Source organism: Lactuca serriola, chromosome 2, assembly GCF_051521515.1.
Source record: "Lactuca serriola cultivar US96UC23 chromosome 2, Lser_US96UC23_V15, whole genome shotgun sequence".
NCBI classification, from domain to species: domain Eukaryota; kingdom Viridiplantae; phylum Streptophyta; class Magnoliopsida; order Asterales; family Asteraceae; genus Lactuca; species Lactuca serriola.
The window spans coordinates 132,096,813-132,117,091 of NC_136409.1; positions in this window are offsets into that span (position 1 = coordinate 132,096,813).

A 20,279-nucleotide genomic window follows, 5' to 3' on the forward strand; every position below is an offset into this window, starting at 1 on the left:
GTCCCAACTATTACTAGATAAGGTCAAGGTTCTTGATTTGCATAAAGTTCCATGTACCTCCCACTTGCTGTGTCATTAGAAGCATGCTTCCTACTAACTTAGCTTTCACAATAATAAAAGAACTTATTCTTGGTGGGTTTGCATATAATAATCTAAGCCACACTTAGAGTATTATACAAATATGCATTAAGTAGATTTTTGGTTTTAGAAGCTTTAGTCCAACAACGGCTTCAAATCCACAAAACATTAAATAAGATGAGCATGGAGCCTTTCCATACTAAACCTTATAAAGTGTCTAATCTACTTATTAGTTGGTATTTGTATTCAAGATACAATTAATAGTGATTGAAGTATTATCCAAAAAAGATTAAAGGATGATATTTCTATCGATTAGAAAGTAAATCATATCAAGTGAGATTCAATTCATCCTTTATTATCATCAAGGCCTTAGATGGTTCTTACTGGTTTGTATCTCAACTTTTGAAACCTTCAACAAGATTTCACAATTATGTTTTACCACATAAAATATAATTAAAACTACTATAGTTGTTAATAAAGTTGATTTGGTGTCTTGTGCTTAATCTCAGACATTCGTCAGAAAGGAAGTCATACACAAGGTGTATAGTTCCTTAATTATTTTCTCTACACCTTAGTGAAATATTATTAGGAATCCTTTATATATAAATAAGGTTCACATATGTCAAATAAACTACATTATTTGCCTTCAAAGATTCCTTTCTTGAAGTTGGAATATGTGCATGTCATTTATATAATAAAGATAAGAATGTCAAAGATGGGTTTGATTTAAAACAAGTTTAAGTCAAAAGTTCTTCCATATAGAACTCAATTTTATTTATAAAATATTGATATTTACTTCATAACTCTATTAAGAGATCTAGTCTCATAAATAGAAGTTAATCATTTTAGAATATGAATATTATCGTTATAAAAAACGATTAAGTAAATTAACAAATATTTGAATAAAATAACTGAGACATAAATTTAGACATGCTAAATTAAAACATATATTGTTCCAAAACAAATAATGTTTTACATTACAAGTAAGTTATGTTCTAAGCATAAATAAAAATCTAAACTTTTAGAGTGTAGTTCCTACTTGATTGTGCTTAGCTTGGTTACTCTTCAGGAAATATTTGCAAGCCAGTTACACATATTAGATTAACATTTAATTACCAAGTACCTAAGTGTCATGAAAAGTTTGAGTTCTATTTAGTAGATACAAGAAGTACTAGTCTCTTCCATACTTTCTTTCCAGATGAGAGGAGTAAATCATCTTCCAGTGTCCAGTTTCATCACAAAAGAAACAAGATCCGTCTATGTGGGGCTTTAGTAGATTTCTTAGGCTTAAAGGTGTTCAGTACATAAAACATGGGCCTCCTGGATCACACAAGATGATTCTTTTAGTCTTGCATTATTCCAATGTTTAAACTAGATTTAAATAAAATATCACTGTATTTATTGGATTATTGTTTGACCTGTTATATCATTAGATATATGTTTAAATTATCCAGGACTTCCTAGTAGTCATGAATAACTATTCCTAGCTTGATGTTAGAAACATCTTAAGCATCATAGTGATGCATTTACTAGGTATCATGTTCATGTTTAATTGCTCGAAGCAAATAGTTTAGGACTAGGACCTTTAAGTGTATACAATTTCATATCTCTTACGAGATTGTCTCTTAAGACATGGACTCATTCACTGAAGTTGTATCTATTGAATGTTATTGTTTCATTAAGTCGTTAAAGAAAATGACAATACATGATAGTGAGAATGGATTACTTAACTACAAAAATTTTAACAAAATTCATTAGTATTTTCAATATTTAATCTTTAATAATTAATACCCTTTTAGTTTCCCAAAACATTAATTATCAAAGTCAAGGATCCAAGTTGCAAAACAAATAAATGGTTAGGTATCATTTATCCCATCCATTTGAATTCAACTCGGTAAATATTGATTATCATTTATATCTTACTATACAATTCCTAGATTTATAGGATTGCTAATAACAAATTAATCAGACATGTTTGATCTCATCTATGCCTCGGAACTCACTTGCTTAGGTATCCTTTATCACAAAAGATTTCCGATCAAATCGTCCAATTTGAAAAACTTGTGTAATTGGCCTATAACTTGGTTATAGAAATCGCGAATACACCCCTGCCATCAAAAGATAACACTAAGTGGTTAGGTATCCTTTATCCCACTAGTGTATACAAGAGACGTGCGAGTGCCTTTCAAAAAGATTGCATAGATTTGAGGTTTGTAAAAAGGGTCTTTATATGTTTATAATTCTAGTTTAAAAATATAAGATATCATGGTTATTACATGCATATAATAAACCATGCTATCAATTTTCAAAAGAAAATCAATTTTTAAAGGTTCTATATAAAAAGCTAGTTTTTATATAATTTGATACAACTCAACTTTAATAACCGGTATTAAGTTTGAATGCATTTGAACCTTCTATATCTTTAATAAAAGTTGATTTTATTACTTATATATTTGGAGTTTGTATAAGTTATAAAAAACACCATTTTAAAACTTATAATAGAGTCTTTCAAAATTTTCCGTTATTAACGATTTTATAAAACTGGGTTTTATTTTAAAATAATAACTTGTTACATCTTATGTCCAATTTTGAAAACTCGAACTCCATGTGATGTTTACTTTGTTAAAAATTATTTTAGCATGTGAAAAACTAATTTATCAACCACACATAATAGTTGCATAAAATAAACAACACAAACATGCATAAAAATATATGTGTATAAATATAGCCAACTAATGACATTTTTGTGAGCCAACACAAAAATGTCAAGTCAATTCCTAAAGGGACATATAAAAATACCAAAAACTTCTTGTAATGTTGTTTCAGAAGCTCCCATTTGAATAAACACTCATTGCTTACAAAAGATTGGAAAAAACTTCTTGAAGGTTAAAATTCAACAACTGTCGCTAAAAGCCAACAATCCTTTTTGAACAACATTAGTGACACTTTTCAGAAAATGTCACTGAAAATCCCGCACACCTTTTAGGCTTGAAAATGGCTCTTTTTGTCGTCAAAAATGGTTCCAACTTCATTTCTTGTTACACTTTGCACAAATAAATTATTTCTAAAAATTAATCTATTACTTTACAAAAATAAACAAGAAAACTAATCTATTTAATTATTACATACCATATTAATAAATGAGAATTGATTCGTACACAACAATTTTTCTCCATACACAACAATTTATGCTTTAAATTGTTGTATTGTACAACTATATACAGCATATATTGTCGTGTATGGAAAAAAAATTGTTGTGTACAAATCATTTCCCTTAATAAATAAATTATTACAACCATTTTATAACAAAATAACCAACAAAAAACATAACAACACATTGGTCCTTGGCTAGTTTATGCACACCATACACATCAATATACACATCAAACAACCTTTGTTTTTCTAAAACAACTTTAAATGAAAAAAGATGCATGAAACTTTGGTCACATAAAATAACAAAAAGTTGTCAAAGAAAATATGTATGAACTTATTTTTTTATACAAAAGAAAGTTATCCATATTCTCCAAAAACTAAGATTTCCAAAAATCAAAAAAAAAATATAACCAAACTTGCAATATGGCACTGATACCAATTGTTGGGTTTGAGTTCAAAAATAGTTTCATACACTTGAAAAATATGGCAACAGAAGACTTTAATTTTGAAGTAACATAAACAATTTATATCCACAAAGGATCTTCTTGCAAGTTATAGAAAGATTAAAACACCAACCAAAGAAGTTGTGAACAAATAACAACCTTTGTTGTTCTTTGGGTCCTCTCGGGAGGCTTGGAAGTTGATGAAGAATGTGGAACCTTTGAGACACCAAACATGACTTAACTTGATGTAGATGATAGTCCAAAACTCTTAAACCCGTAAGCTTTAAGTTCATAACCAATATGAACTTAAAGAGGGATTGAAGATGCAAGTGGTCTTCAAGTTTTCTAACCAAAGCTAGAGAGAAAGGGAGATGGAAGAGAGGATTCGGATTTCGCATCAAGGAATTGATTCGAAAATAATCCAAGTGCAAGATCTATTATTTATATGCATAAAGTGACGTTATTAACCATTAGACCTTAACACTATAAGCAAACGTGTCCCCATTGTCATAAGCATGTCTCCCATGCCTTTAAAGCATGATTAGACAAGTCATGCACTTCTTCTTTTTATGCATATCTCAAAAATTGAATAAAGTAGAAGAAAGAAAGTCAAACTTTTATAAACTCTTTTATAAAATAGAAACCTTGTCTTTTAGGAAAAAGACAAAAGGATTCAACTAGTCCAAAAGTTTGTACATGACATATAAATCATACCATATGATATATATTAAGTTAATTGCTAATGTAATTTATTATTTCCATGAAATAAATCATTTCCAATTTAATTATAAGAGTTTTATTGAATATTTATTAAAATTCATTTCTAATAAATAATCAATTCTATTAAGTTGTTCTTAGTGTGACCCATTAGTATCATATGTTATTTAGTAATATCACTTTAATATGACTCTTGAGCATACTAGGCCTTTCATCAAGCTCATGCATGGAATCAAAACAACCTTCAACATGGCACCTTTATTCACCTAACATGCTCAAGGAGCTTAGATCTAACCATCCTAGTCTCTGAAGTTACTCAACTCACAATAGAGGGTCCAAAAACCAAAAAGGGACTCCATAACAAAACCTTGGCTCAAACTAACAAAAAAGATGACAAGGTTATGACTTTATACCTCTAGAAGTTCCTCAAGATGTACTAGATGCAGGATCTACAAGCTCAAAGACACCCAAGACTTGCTCACCACCTTCTCCTTATTGCATGCTCTCTAACATGGCCACCAAAACACTCTTTATGCTCAAGGATCACACTCTCATGAAAACATGGGGTTAAGGGACGAAATGAGGCTATGGAGGCTGATTATGGTTTGGTCCAAATGATATAAGGTTGCTTAAATAGGGTGCAAGTCAAGATATTAGGGTTTTACCACCTAATACGTACATCCTGCCTACCTACTTGAATGCACAGCGTACGAGCCTCAGCCACCCGATGTGCATCTCTCATGTACGCTAAGCGTACCACATGTACGCCCAGCATACGGAAGGGTCTTTTTGCTAAAATGAAATTACTTAAAGACAGACAATGGAATAACTGGATTGGAGTGTTACAAGATTGTTGAAGGAAGCACTGGAGATGAAGGTTGTTGGGAGGAGGATAATCGTAAAATTTGTGAGAGATAGTTGCAAATTTACTTTATCAGACGATATACTTTAATAAAATTTAATTATATTTTGGTTTCCAATAATACCCCCTCACTCATTTAATTAAGTTACCCCTAACTCTTTAGTTTTCTACTTATTTACAAAAATGTCATATTGCATCATATACTTTTTTTTATCTAATGTTCAAACTTTTGTTCTCGGGTTCTCAGGAAAATATATGTTATCAAATGATTCATCCTATATATATATATATATATATATATATATATATATATATATATATATATATATATATAATCGATTGAAAAAGAACCTTCAAAAGTTTCAAGAAAATTGATGAAAGCTTTAGGAAGGTTTCAATAATCTTACCTATGATATCACATGATATAAATATGATGATAAGCAAAAGCTACTAGGGTTGTAAACGATCCAAACAAACATCAACAAGGCTTGTTCATGTTTGTTTGTTTAACTTTCACCAAACTAACAAACGAACATGGACACATGAACAACACATTTTCTTGTTGGTTTGGGTTTGTTTAAACTTTGCTTTTGTTTATTAAAATGTTAAATGAATAAAAACAAACACACACACTCAAATATATATATATATATATATATATATATATATATAGGGTTAGGTTAATGTGTTTCTTATATTTATTTTATGCTAGAATGCATCAATAAGAATTTAGTAAAAATTAAATAATTATCTAATTAAATAAAGATAAGTATTAAATGATTTCCATAATTGAATATATATTAAATTATATCCATAATTATAATTCTCTTTTTATGGAAACTAATTAAATTCGTCATTAATGTCAGCAATAACATTCTTTCATAATAATTCACATCTACGTTTTTATGTATGCGTTCGTTTTTTGTTTCATGACTTACTCACTTAAAATATAATAAAATTGCATAGAATATGAAGAATGAGAGTGTATTCTACTAGAATACACTCTCATTCTGCTAGAGTGCATCTCATTCTTCTAGATATGAATTCATTCTGAAAGAATATTATTGTTGACATTAATGAAGAATTTAATTAATTTCCATAAAAATGAAGTATAACTATGGATATCATTTAATATACATATAACTTTTACTAAATTTTTATTGGTGCATTCTAGCATACAATAGATGTGAGAAACATTTGAACCTACCTCTTTCTTTCTCTCTCTCTCTCTCTTTCTCTCTCTCTCTCTACATATATATATATATATATATATATATATATATATATATATATATATATATATATATAGAGAGAGAGAGAGAGAGAGAGAGAAGGTTAACTTATTTTTAAAACCAATATTTGTGTGAGAACTTGAGATCTTATAATTCAAAAAATAAACTTTTTGAAACCAACATCACCATTGGACTACAAATGTTGCGTCTAAATCATATATATGCTGAAGAAAAGATTTGACGAACTTTTTTAAATGTGCATATATGCATATTTTGTATTTTTTTTGTTCAAAAGTTTTCAAAACCAACATAATTACGAGACTCTAAGGCTAACATTTAAAAAATTACAACTTGAAAAATATATAAAAAAAAATGAAAACTATATATGTATGTCCATATATATGCATATTCAGATATAGGGTTGGGATTAAATGTGAATGACATATACTGTATGAGTGTATGACAAGTTTTGGACCATTAGATGAGATTTATACATGGCTAAGATTTTATGGTGTATAGTAGTTACAATGGAACACAATACACATAAACTATCCATTTTAATAAAAAAAAATATCATAAATAATAATTATAAATCTTTTGATTAATTTTCAATTAGGAAGTTGAGAAAATTAATGAGAACATAATTATCCTAATTAAAAAAATTATTCAATTCATTTTCACATATATATTTTTTTCATTCTTAAAGAGTACATGTATATAGATGTATAACATATCTGATTTTTTTGAATATGACTTTAACACATTCAAATATGTTTTCCAGTTCATTTTCCCATATAATTTTTTTTATCATTCTCGAAGAATACAAATTCATTCAATATATCTTTCTAGAATTAACATTCTTAAAGAATCTGTTTGTAATATATACTACATTATTTGTTTAATATACAACATTCTTGAAAAATTTATACAAAAATTATAATATATATTACATTCTTTAATAATCAGTTTGTCAAATGACCAAACTGAAATACAAAAACCATACATTCTTTTTCATCGTTCATTGTTTTTTAACATCTATGTTCATATTCAACCAACTAACACTACGTGTACCATTCTTGAACCATCGATCCTCTTTTTTCGGTCTTTCATTCTGTAAGAATAGGCTGGTGTCTATCTTTCATTCTTAAAGAATACATTTATCATAAGCTAGTTTTAGTCTTTCATTCTTAAAGACTAAAAAAAACTTGTGCTCATCATCGACTAGTGAACAGAACCTGCAAATAAAAATTATAGTTATAGACTAGCCTAATAATCATATTTAAAGAAGGATTAGTAATAAAAACATATTTATTGAGTATTCAATGATGATAATTGTTACACACCTAAATATTCCCATAACTTTTTTTGACAGATGATTGTTGCTATCTAATGAAAGCATTATGAGCCCAAAATCTTCAACTTGATTATTAAAACAATATTTTTCTAGCTTCATTCCAAAATTCAATAAAAGTTTTCATGTATATAGGCTTTATATTCATGCAACCAATCATTACTCTCAAGGGAAGTGGTTCGTCATTTCAAAAGGCATGTATTAAAAAAAGAAAACCAGTTAGAGGAGAGTTTTTACCCATCACCCTGGGATAATTGAATGTTAATTTATAAGGGATGCAATTAATTTGGTCAGGAGTACTTGGAACAATTCAGTATACCTCAACAATATCAATTTCGTCAAGTACTTATGTAGGCCGAAACATAGTTTAAGTGAGGATCTTATTATTATTTGGGCTAAATGCCAAATATAAACGTAGCTTATGTGAAAATCTTACTGGACCCATCCATTAGAAAATGTCAAATTTATTCAGATTATTAACTTACAAAGTACACACTAAATTAGCACATGTTGCAACTATAGAAACTTCTATTCTACTTATGTTTACTGCATCATGTCATTCGTGGTTCTCTACCACTGTGTCAAGTACATACACCAATACCAAAATATACAAATATGATATGATCCATCAAACAGACATCAAGTGTGAAGGGAGGGGGGCAAATTGCTTTATGAAAACTTTGAAGATTTGAATTTGTTGGAGATGGAAATGGCAAGAATTATCGATTTCTGAATTAAAAGAAGAAGAAATATTAAAGTTTAAAAACTAATTACCTGTCAAAAAACAATCCCTTCAATCCTACAGCCAAACAAACCAAAATTCAAAAAAATCTGGCAAGTGGCATAAATCGTTCATCAGTTAACAAGATACATAGAAACAATTCTGACAACAAAATGCTCACCAAAACAAGAAGAAATTACTACAAAAAAAACGAACAAGTATAATGGATAGAACAACTTACATAATTTCTTGTATGGAAGTTAAACACTATAGATATTGGAAGAAGGTCAGAATCGCCCAAAACGAGGGCAAAAGGATTTTTAAATGAAAATGAGAAATCGAGTATTTTTCTTAAAATCGATGCATAAAGATTGAGTTGCAGGTTTAGACTCTTCATCTTGAAATCGATTAGCAAGTCTTGAAATCTAGACCCATCCCTATCACGCACGTCCAAGAATCGAGCATTGGAAGGTCAAAGTTATGTGGAGGCATTGATTCCGACGAAGAGGTTGAGACCGTCCTCACTCATGGTTGGCGACAAGTAATTGCGATGAACTGTAAGATGATGAGCGACATGAAGGATTTAGCCAGCATGTAGGTTATTGAAGACTTTAATTATCGTCAATTACCATTTGGTTACCATAATTATAGGAAGTTTATATTAAATATTAATTAATTTAATTAATAAAATTACAAAAATACAATTATCAAATAATTGGTCAATAATTAGTCATACATTCACACAATAATTAGGATTTATATATGAACCTAACTCTTCAGATATATATATATATATATATATATATATATATATATATATATATATATATATATATATATATATATATATATGCACATTTCAATAAGAAAAAGAGAAATAAAAAAGAAATAAAACATCAGTAGATCCTATGTTCAGCCTATATATAACTTAGATAAAATATTGGACAAATTACGAGTTTTCAGGTTCTCACACAAACGTTGGTACTCAACAAAAACTTTCATCTCTCTTTTCCCTCCCTCTCTCTTTCTCTCTCTCTCTCTCTCTCGCTCTCTCTCTTTCCCTCTCTCTCTCTCTCTCTCTCTATATATATATATATATATATATATATATATATATATATATATAGAGAGAGAGAGAGAGAGAGAGAGAGAAAGAGATAAAGAGTTAACAAAAGAACAAAAATGAACCATGATGAACATAAATAAATGAGCAAGCTCATTGTTAATGTTTGTTTATTTAACTAAGAGCCCCGCAGTGGTAGCTTATTAGTTGAAGAATGTAATTTCACACAAGAAGCACATGGTTCAAATATTGACAAACCAAAAATATTATTAATATTTCATGACTGACTCCCACGTGTATCTTGGGACGTGTTGACATGGACCACAAAGATGATGCCGTTACTTTTTTTTTAACTAATCAAACAAAAACTCTTGTTCATATATTTTTATTTATTAAATAAAAAATATAAAAACGAACATACCACCTAACGGGTAATGAACAAATTGCCAAATGTTTGATTTGTTTACAACTTAAAAAAAACACTAATACAACCAAAACACTTAAAATTTTTGGTGGAAAGCCATGCGGGAGAACCCACAAGGCAGTCGACAATGTGTATTAATAATAATAGCTATAATAGGAATAAGGGAGAAGATGTGCAATTTTAACAAGGAAGGGAGAAGAATTTAAGATGTTCAGAAGATAAACTAAACAATACTTATACATCAAGAGTTAATACTTCGAGTGAAGTTTTAGATTAAACTAAACAACATTTATACATCAGATGTCACTTTATTCAAACAATCAGGTGTCTCATATTTAATCGGTGTCTGTTGAACCAGGTTCAATTTGATACTTCGGGTAAACTTTGAAATTATGCTTATTAGCCATATGTATTTTAGGAAGATATTTGTATTATATGGATGTATATAGGGGTGGAAAATCGGGTCATCGTGTCGTGTTTTTTTCTGACAGGACAAGGTTTTATGTAACATGAACACGACACGACACGATATCGTGTTTTCTTAACTAACACGAAAACGAACCGATTAAAAAATGACAAACACGATACAACACGAAAAAGATAACATAACATAAATACTTAATCACATATAACACGACAAACACGAAAAACACGACAGAAAAATGTTTAACCGTGTCAATTCCGTGTCGAAATTTGAACACGAAAACGACACGACACGACATCGTGTTTTTTACACTTGACACGAACATGACCCGAACACGAATTCAAATTTCACTTTCGTCCCAATTTCGTTTCGTTTCATGTCGTGTTGTGTCATCAATTGCCACCTCTAGATGTATATCTCCTTCTACTTTATAGATCCTTGTAAACCGACTTGTACACCCTATTTATAGGGATCTCTTATATTCAATATGAACAAGGAAATTCATCCATTTATACATGCTTTCATGGTAATCAGAGCCGCATAAGCAAACCCAAATTACCTTCACCTTAATCGCAACAACCGTTTTTTTCTCTTTCCTCTTCATGGGAGACGCTAAGACTTCCGATTCCAAGACTCCATCTCTTCACCCGGTTTATACAGTCGCTATTATACGACATAAAGTTAGGGTTCTTGACAGATCAAAGGTAACCTATTCTTCATGGGTTAAGCTTTTTAAGTTACATGAAAAAGGATATGATGTTCTAAATCATATTGAACAAACCCCACCTCCTGCAAAAACCTCCCCATAATACGATTCATAAACAAAGATTGATGCCATAGTCCTTCAATGGATCTATGGCACTCTCTCTAAAGACTTGCTTGTTCGGGTTCTTGAAAACGATACCACTGCTCGAAATGCATGGGTCAAGCTTCAAAACATGTTCACCAACAATAAGGGCTCACGTGCGGCAGCCCTCGTGTAACATCCAAAAAATACAGACTAAAAATTTCATTATAAAATCATTTAAGAAAACCATAATTCATCAAACATCATAGTAAAGACCATAAGTCATGTATCTCAAATCATCATAACAAAATACTATATCAAAATCATGTGTCAAAATATCAGAGTGAAAACGTCTCAGGCTAAACAAATGGTGTGTGCACTGCAATCTTCCCGAGCTCTTCTTTTGAAAACCGAGGTACCTAAAACCAAAACTGAAAACTGTAAGCACGAAGCTTAGTGAGTCTCCCCATACTACCACATACCATACACTGGGCCTTTCCCGCTACATCAGGCCCCGCCCGGCATCGGATCCAAATCTGGTATACATATAAACACATCAAAAATGCAAATAACATAAACACATAACAACACATATTAGGACTTGCCCACTGCATCAGGCCTCACCCGGCATCGGACCAAAGTCCGAAATCAGGCCCCGCTCGACATCAGACCAAAATACGGCATAACTTGGGCCCCGCTCGACATCGGACCGAAGTCCGGAATACATATCATAGCAACAAGCACATAATACATAAGCATATAACATATAAACATAACAAACTTCCACGGGCTTGCCCCGGCATCGGACCGAAGTCCGGCACACATAAGATGTAAGCTATTTCTGCATCGGGTTTACCCCGACATCGGGCTTACCCCGGAATACATAACACATAACATGCATGAATCACGAAGACATCAAGAATACATATACTCTTATCGGGACCGCCCTGACATCGGACCGAAGTCCTATTCACATAAGATACATCGGGCTACCCCCGACCTTTACTAACATACAAAAACGGGCCGGCATTGGTTCCTTCAACCCATTCCTACTATAGGAAAACTCACCTCACACTGTTGAAGTCCTGCTGACAAAACCCTAGCTGTTGGATAACAGATTCCTGAATCTGTCAACATCAAAATAACACCCAATTAATATTGGGTTCCATCACATATACCCATAAGTCCATGCTTGGGGTAAAAGATTGATTTACCCCTATCTTAGCTTGATTTAAGCCCAAGGCCCAATCCAAAGGCCCAAAAGTCTAATAATGAACCAAGGCCCGCCCAATTTTCCAAATTGGGCCCAAACATCTACATGGTCTTGCCTTAAGGCCCAACCATTTATTCTTGGTCCAACACTTGACATTCTGATGGCCCAAAATCTCATAATCATCAAGGCCCAAAATATGGCCCAATTTTCCAAATTAAGCCCAAACCCCTTACATGGGCCTTACCCTAAGTCCATTAAATTATTCTAGTCCATTTGTTTGCTCTTGGATGGTTCATTATTATCCTAATCACCAAGGACCAATAGGAAGGCCCAACTCAAAGCCCAGGTGAAATTATGGTTTCACATAAAACGACAATTCGGGTTAAGTGTTTCTCACTTAAGCCATTAAGGACTTAATCCATTAAGTCTCTCACTCTTCTAAATAATTCATATGGTGCGATCGGGTGCAATTCACCATTCCGTTCCAATGGCCCAAAAGTGGGTCCCAATACGTCCAAGGCCCATATATCCAAAATTAGGGTTTTCTAAACCCTAATTATGGTTTCCAACCCAATCATAGCCTAATAGGCCCAAAACTAAATCCTTAAGCCTATTAGGGTTTTCAAGAGGTCAATTAGTGTTTTTGCTAGTCGGGCACCACCCACTACCACCTCGGGTAGTGGTGGTCAACGGAGGCTCACGACGGCAGTTAGGGTTCTAGTCCAATCGAGTCCAAAAAATCCAAACACCACTAAGCACACCGCCACCCAACATGGCGGCTAGTGGTGGCTATGGTTCTTATCATTATTCTTTTGTTAATTACAATACAATGCTTTAGTCCAAAAAATAACACACACACTAACTAACATAAACACACACACACATCCACCCTAGTGGTGGCCGGCGGTGGTAGATAGTGGCAGCCACCACCTCACAGGGGTGATGGTGGCCTTTTCTCAGTTTTCCGACCAAGCAAGTCACACACAAAACCTACTTAACAGAAATACACACATACGCCTCCTGCTCAGGAATATACACAACCACCCACCTTATGGTGGCGCACGGAGGTCCGGCAGCAACAGCAACATAGCGTACGGCATTCAGCAGCAACTTGTCTTCAACGGAAACAAGTAGCAGCGACGGCGGCAACAGGAAAGGCGGAAATGGCAGCGCTACAATGGGGCTTATGGCGACTGAGTCTTCACCGGTGGTGGCATTCTTTTCTGATGATAAGAGATGGCCAGATGTAGCCCGGTCATGACGCACGCATGAGATGGCACCAGCGGTCATGAACTATGGTGTAGCGGCGGGAGGAACAGAGGAAGGAACAAACAGCAGTAGCAGCGGTGGTCGGAGGTTGAAGGTGGAGAGGGTGGCGGCTAATACACTCCTAGGGTTAGGGTGTAGGGTTAGAAGGATGGTGCCTTATATACTCCCGTCCATTCTCAATTTTTTGCTATAATGGCACTTCCAGCCTCTCCATCTCCTTCTTCTTTCAAACTAAGTACATATTTACCATTTCAACCCCATCCATGGAAACCCCTTACAAATTAAGTCCCATATTTTACTAAGTAGCCCCTCCCTCTACAATTATTTCCAAATGATGTCCATAATTAACTCTTTAACCCCTGTTATCACAAATCCTTTCACATTTGATCTAATACTTACCAAATATCCCCCTATCTTCTAAAATCTTAACAAAAAAATCTCGAATTTATACTTTGACCCCCGAATAATCCAACTTATGGCATTTGGCTTCTCAAAACCAGCACCAAGATATAGAATTATTAATTTTAGGGCTACGAGTCATTCATTTATTTATTTATTTATGTAATAAACGGGTTGTTACACCTCGAACATGAATTTACTAATCTCTAGTTGTATGCATGCTCATCCATGGATGAGTATTGTCAATAACTAAAAGAACTAGGTCAACAACTTACAAAGGTCGACAATCCAGTGAGTGAATCTCGTTTGGTTTTACAACCCGTCAGAGGATTGAAACAAGAGTAATACATGGTTGTTGCCTATATAAATGAAAGTTCTCCCACATGGGATCAGGCGCGGGGCATGCTTCAATTTGAACGAAAAAGACAATCTGGTAGACAGTCCTCTCAATTAGTATTGGTAGCACCGATAGCCAATAATTCCCTCACTCATCCTCTTTCCATACAACAACAATACGTGAATTATGGCCACAACAATTACGGTCAGCGAGGAAACGATCAATCACAACCCTATCATGGACGAGGAAGAGGACGCAAACGCATCAGAAGAAACGACAACTCTGGCCGCAGAAGGCGTGCATCAGGATAGCCAGCAAACACTGAACCTCCGAGGAGGGTTATTGGTCACCTCCTGCCTGCCTAAATCTAACGCAAAGCATGACCCAATGGCCTAGTTCTCCTACACCAAGTCTTCCACCAATTTTTGGATTAGGTGTCTAAACCCATAACTATAATTGGTATGTACCTGACCCGAGAGTAGCATGGTCCATTTGCGTTGCCTTCACCAAAGCAGTTTGATAGGATGAACTTTTGAGAAGAGGTTATTTACGATTTATTAATATATTATAAGTTTTAATATATTAATATGAAATCATATGATTTAATTAGTATTGATCAAGAATTATTTGGAATTAATTCAGTGATCAAAAGAGACTAATTAGATTAATGGGGTCTAATTGTGTAAATTATATATTTATATATATATATATATATATATATATATATATATATATATATATATATATATATATATATAGTTTGAGCTTATGATACATGATGGACTAAGTTTATGAAAGAATCCATAAAGAGTTAGTCCATATGATCATAGATCATGGATAATAAGCCCAAGGGTATGGATTAGGGTTTAACCATGACCCTTAGAATCCTACAATATATATATATATATATATATATATATATATATATATATATGTCACCCTATTGCTAAAACGGTGACTACATAGGTTCTAAGAGTTCATTTGAGTCGATTTATGAAAGGATATTCTCTTTCAAAAAATCATCCTTTATTAATGGTGTTTGTGAACCATTTAAGGCGTCACATTTGAGGTGCTAAGTTCTTAATGGCCAAAAGTACAAGCTACAACAAAGAGGTAATTCTATAACTCACTTTTATGTTGTTTATGTCAATTGTATGCTAGTTGTAGGCTTTATGCTTTGGAAACAATATTGCAGGTATAATTAGAGAAAACATAGATCCAAAACATTTAGGGTTGTATGTGTATCATAGGACGTTGTAGTATATAAAACTTAACAGTGGTATCAGAGCCTATGATTGTTTTTTGTTATACTTGATGCTTAGTTTTCAAAGTTGAAAAACATCGATTTTCTGGCTTCTGACTGATGAACTTGCCGAGTCCACTGGCTGACTCAACGAGTCCACTTAATATAAGGTCAAATCGGTAAATCATGTTCATGGACTCGACTAGTTGATGCTTCTAATGGCGGATTTTCGGGATTTTGGCCTGTTTTGGATTAGGATCATTAATACAAAATGTTTTAGTTCATAAAATTTGATTTTGTTGATATGGTAGTGATCATGCTTATTCAATTAAAAGATAATTGTCAAAATTATCATGATTTGTATTAGTTTATATGATTAGGCTAATTTCTTGCAAATTGTTGATATGAATTATCTTGATTTATGAGTTTAACTAGATCACAGATAAATTAATTTTTTTTATTTGTTAAAAATAATGATCTAAATGTTCTTTAAAGTCCTCCACAACTTGTCCTCAAGTTATGGAACATGAAAAGTTTTTCCATAAAAACCACATTAAACTCATAAGTTATGAAAATCAAAGGTTTTTCAAGAGTTACAAAACTTGCCCTCGAGTTTTGGTATCTGAAAAGTTTCAAATTATGAAACTCTTGTAGTTAAAAAGGTGTAACTCTTGGGTTCATAAATTAAAAAAATTAATTAAATAGTTTTTTATTTTGAATTTTTTATATTTAGAACCTTGAAGTATTTGAGTAGTTCAAATTGCACCTTATGGACTTTATTAAATTAATTAAAGTGTTTAATTAAAAGAGAATTAATAATTTCATAATGACATGGTTTAAGTTTAATTAAATTAAGAGTATAATTTATTAATAGATTAAACCATCTACTATTTTAAAAGTTTAAAATACACCCTTATACTTTTATAATATTAAAAGTTAAATAATTATATATTTGTATAAGACAAGTCAGTCTTACCGTTAGTAGGCCTCATTCACGAAGCCGGTCTATAAGGGGGGTATAAGGTTACTGCCTATAAAATGATAGTTTAATGGGTGTCCACTCTCACCCACTGCTTCCTTCACTGGTGGAGGGTCGTTAGCCGAACGGGTAAGATAGGACATTAATTCTCATTAAAAGTATAATGAAAATACCAAGTAACTAAACACTCATAAATTCCCAATCTTGGTTACTTAGGAAAAATGTGAATTTGGTGCTAACCCATGAAATTGCACTTTGCACCATGTCAAGTCGTTAGTGGAGCGTGTGTGGTTAACCGGCACACTAATATAGGACTGGCATTGTGTGGAAAAGGGTAGCTTGATGTTAATCATAGATCAATAAAGCGTGTGTGGTTAACCGGCACATGTGTTAGGTGATTTGTAACATTAAGAGTACCAAGTAGATTTGCATGGTTATTCATACCTTGTTTGTGATCCTCGGCATCCCAGTTACAAACTTGAAGGGCACAATCGAGATTTAAACATGTCATTGAAAAGTTCAATGAATCTCAAAGAATTTAGGAATTTCGATTCGTTTAAAACTTAATAATCAATTTCGTTTTTCATGGTGTAAATTGTAAATCGTCATTTACCTACCTTCAGATATTTTACAATTGGATTACGACATCCCTCTTCCGAATTCTAAAATATTGTGTTGGGTCCTAGCCTTAATATTTCATGTTGGGTGTTATATTAAGGACTTAAATCAACTATCTTGAATTTCTCCCTTATAGATGTCTAGTTCAAACAACTATGGTCTTCCCAAATCTTCTGGAAAAAGCTTTCCCCATGAAGATAATATTCCAAAAGACAATCAAGGTGAAAGGTTAATCCCTTCTTTATGTTGTAGTGGAACATCACTTCCTCCACCTCCTCCAATAATTCTCTCTAACCCATAAGTTTAAAGACTTGAAAGGTTCAAGGTCACTCAAACCCTTTTGGCTAGAAAACACCACGATGGACGGTCGGTGTGTGCACATGTTTTGGAGATGAAGTCACACACTGACAAGCTAGGAATGCTAGGAGTCGATGTCTTCAGGAAGTTGGTTGTTGACTTGGTTCTTCATTCACTCTCTGAGTCGCATAGTGAGTTCATTAAGAACTACTATATGACAGATCACGACATGAACCTTATCGATCTTACCTATTTGCTTGTTGTTGCTGAATCAGCAATGATTTAGCGCACTGGTAAAGCAAATCTTACTGGAAGATGTACTCCCCAAACTTCCATGGACATTGACAATGGTAAAATCGGAAGTCCAGAAAAGATTTCTCTTCCCAATGGAAAGGGATCGGCCATGGTCAAGTTATTTGACCAAATGGTAAAGAGAAAGTCTAAGTCTGAGATAGTCTCGTGTACCATTCCCAAAGAGTCCATATATTTCTATTGCCAAGAGAAGGGGCATTGGTTGCGAAGTTACCATATTTACCTGAAAGATCGCAAGGATGGTAAAGTCCAAAAGTTTGACTCTGCTTCAGAATCGAAGAAATGAAAGGAAACTTAAAGGAAGAGTAAGCTAATTCTGATCGTGAAGATATGGATTTCGATCGCATGGTTCGATGATCAGAATTTTGAGCTACTACTTAAGAGTTACGATAGATTTTTTGAGGAATAGATAACAACATACTTTCCATATGTATTTTCATTGTAAGGATAAGTTTTCCGCAATTTTTATAAATAATGAAAAACTTTTAAATTTATCTTATTTTAAGTTTCCTTACAATAACATTTGTGAAAATTGTCACTTATATGTTTCCATTGATAGCAATGTTGGAAAATGTATTTAAGTCTTTCGTTTGTGGTAGTGTCATAATTTACCAAATAAGGAAAGATTCTCATCACCCAAGTTTCAGTTGAATAGAAACTTGGAATCATGAACCTTGTATTGTGTGATAAATGAGAACTTCATCTTTGGAAAATCAAGACTAATTCTTTATTCACATGTATATGTGAGTCAAGTGAAGGGCTAGGGGATCAGGTACACTTGGTTGTGCGTTGGTTAGGTCCACCACAAAGAACAGTATGACTATTCGTTATGATTAACTAAAGTTTAGTAAATATGGTTATAGTTATAAGATTAAGTATAATTCTGAACCATTGGAAAAGTTTCAATGTATGGCAGAACGAATAAGAAGAGTCAAATTAGGTAGAAAGATAAAGTTTCTCCAATCTGAAAAGAAGGGAGAGTACTTGAGTATCGTGTTTTATTATTATCTTAGTGATTATGAAAACATATCACAATTGATCCTCTAAGGACACATGAATTATTGAAATGGGTAAATCAATTAAGGTGAGTCATATTTACTAAGTGTCATAAGGTTTCTCTCCAATTCATGAAAATGATTGTGAGGAAACGCTCTAAGTAGATTTGTCATTAACCTTGTCTTGTGATTATGATTTTGACAAATTCACATGGATAGGAACACATACACCATAAAAATATAAGTGTCATAAGGTTTCTCTCCAATTCACGAAAATGATTGTGAGGAAACGCTTTCACTAAGTAGATTTTAAGGATATAGCAATTGTGATATTTGCATTCTCAAATTCGATTATGATTACGGCATCCCTCTTCATAGTTCGAATTGTGAGAAATGGCAAAAGGTCTAAACATTTGGGACTTATTGTTGTAAGTTCTAAAATTGTTTAGACACACATGCTGTAACACCCTGAATTTAGAAGATCCATAAAGGATAGAAAAAACCTCATAATCAGGAAGCGACTCGTCGAGTTGATGGGATGACTCGTCAAGTAGGCGCACGTTTTGGGCCACGGGTTAAGTGACCTACTCAACGAGTTGGGGTACTGACTCAACGAGTTGGTCTGGGATTGGAAAACCCTAAATTCGGGACTTGGTACCCTATTTAAGCATCTTATTCTTTTTTCTTGTTCTCATTTCCAGCCACCAATACCATACCCCCCCCCCCCCCGATCTCGAAACCCTAATGCTTGTGAGCCATTTTTAAAGTATTTTTTGTTCTTGAAGTCAAGAAGAAGAAGAGGAAACTTGAAGGCTATAGGAAAGGCTTGTGCATCCAGAAGTAGCTTCTCAATCTCATCATTTTCTGGTAATCAAGTCTCTAACTTGATCATTAGTTCATTAGATCTACTATTTTCCCCCTTTTATGAAGATTTTGGTCCAAGAATGGTTTCTTGTGGGATTTGGACGTCCCCAAGTGAGATAATTTCAGATCTGGAAGTATTTAGGGTGGTTAAGGCATAAAGGTGGAAGCTTTATGCCATTAGAACTCCCCATGCAAGGTTTAAGAGGTTGTTATGGCCTTTTGAGGAAAAAGGTCCATGAAAGGATGTACAGGCAAAGGCTTTGCATGTTATTTCGACCCTAGAAGGTTAGATCTGGTTCCTGGATGCTTTGTGTTCGACTGAAATCATCTAAATAGAATTGGACTTAGAGGGAATCAGCGAGTCGCTCATAGGACTCAGCGAGTCAGATCGTTTTCTTGCCCAAAACCCTTATGTTAGTGGGTGTGAGTTGAGTTGGAAGAGGACTCAGCCAGTTGGGTTCATTATGGACTTGAACATCATCGTACTCGACGAGTTCA